The following is a 2,264-nucleotide window of genomic DNA, read 5'->3' as shown; positions in this document are numbered from 1 at the left end:
AGTGTTGGAATCCAATTATCATAAGTACCATGGGAAGTGTAAGAAATTTGGCAACGGGTGCACATGGTTGATTCGTATTAGTCTCCGCCAGCGCAGGGATATTTGGGAGGTAAAACGGTACAATGGACCGTATACTTGTCTGGCCACTTCGATTTCTAGTGGTCACAGGAAGCTTGATTACCATGTGATCTCGACTTTCATACTGCCTATGATTAGAGCTGATGCTGCCGTGTCGATATAGGTACTGCAGAATGCGACAGAGGCCCATTTTGATTTTTGACCGACTTACAGGAGGGGTTGGATAGCTAAGTTGAAGGTCGTGACTCAGATTTACGGAGACTGGGAAGAGTCATATAATGAGTTGCCGCGGTGGGTGCTAGGTGTGCAGATGATGATGTCGGGTAGTGTGGTAATGTTAAGGACGAGTCCTGTGCAATTGGGTGGCTAAATCGATGAGGAGCAAGCTTATTTCCACCGTTTTTTTGGACATTCTCACTGTGTATCGAGGTCTCTCGATATGCACGACCAACAATATGTGCAACTCCATCCAAGCGATATATTCGATTTGGGTCGTCTTTCATTTTTGTGGTATCAAATTTGTAGCACAGCCTTATTTTCTTTGGATTTTGGGATGTGGTGGGGGTAGGGAGGTGAAATGTAATTCAAATGAATTTAATTCGAATTCTATATATAGGGTGAAAGAGAGTAAATCGAATTAGGGGCCAAAGATTTACATTGAAACTACATTGTATATAAATCGAATTATGCTGCTTCGATTTACCTCAATTCGAAAACCATTGCTAAATCAACACTCCCTTATTCGATTTACTATGGGCGAGCTCAAAACCATTTGCTTCCCTAGTAAATCGAAACTCCCTGTTTCGAATTACATTCTTACATACTAATTCGACATACATTGATTCGATTTACTATTATTACTCGTAATTCGACAAAGCCTAATTCGATTTATATAGGACTTGTAATTCGACAAAGACTGATTCGATTTACATAGTTACATGCATTAGGGACATGTGCATAAGATTTGGGTGATTTACGTAATTTTTTTAATCCTATGATTTATATGGGTGATTTTTCCATAAAAGAATTTAGTATCAACTTTTATATAATAAGAATAGAAGTGAAATTTGAATTTGACAGATGCTTTTCATGTTAACCAATGCTTTTTCTCAAGAGATTTTAACTTTTTGGAATTTAGATTTGACAGTAACAACGTTAAAACGAGCAATGGACAACGTTATTTACTCAAAGTCAAAATCTGATAAAATTATGAACTTTGGCAAGAGCAAGAGAAGCTCATACGGCGGCAGTAAAAAATAAAAACTTGTTCTTCGGCCAATCGCAATCCGTTGTCACAGCCAAGGACAACAACAAAAATAAGAGGAAGTCTCCAAATTTGAGAGAAAATAACAGTAATGACGGTATATTTTCCTTCACATCCGGCGTAATTCTTCCATTATGGAAGTGAAGAGCCGGATTCTTCCATTATGGAAGTGAAGAAAAAAGAAATATGGGTTGATGAAGAAAGAGAAGAGTGGATGGTTATAGTGATGGAATTGATGAATGGAGAAGTTTAGTTTTTGGAAAAGAAGAAAAGGGTCAAGGGTAGAAAAAAAATTTAGAATTTATAATATATTTTTAACTATTTAGTTTCATTATTTAATTGAATTTTCATATCAATGTCACTTAGAAGTTAAAACACTTAATTTACATGTAGATAAATCATTAACGGTATCACTAAATAGAAAGTCTAGGGAGCTAGTAATTTTTGTGTTTTGTAGTAAGCATTTAATTATTAAAAGAAAAGAGTGATCTTTCATCATTAGATATAATCTCACACTGTTAAAAATATTATTGATGACTAATTAATGGTTATAAAACACAAAAGTTACTGGCTCTCTAGTACTCTTCGTTACTAAATAATTGACTATTGGTTAGATTTGTCTAATAGAAATTATTTTTTGTGGGCACAATTTAGTTTTAAATTTTCTATGATCAATGTTATCAGTGTTTATATTTTTTATAGTTAGTTTTGATACTTTAGTTTTTTTTTATATAATAAAACAGGGCTAACAAACTAAATTATGAGACATGTAAAAGACATTCCGCTAAGGCGCTATCATCATCATTAATTAAAGGATGTAGTTAACACGTATTTTAAAGGCTAAAAACACATAATAAATTTATTATTAAAAAACTTTTTAAATATTTGTATTTAATAAATACAAAACATTAAGGACTAAAAT

Source organism: Arachis ipaensis, chromosome B03 (assembly GCF_000816755.2).
Source record: "Arachis ipaensis cultivar K30076 chromosome B03, Araip1.1, whole genome shotgun sequence".
NCBI lineage: Eukaryota > Viridiplantae > Streptophyta > Magnoliopsida > Fabales > Fabaceae > Arachis > Arachis ipaensis.
This window is presented reverse-complemented; position numbering follows the sequence as displayed.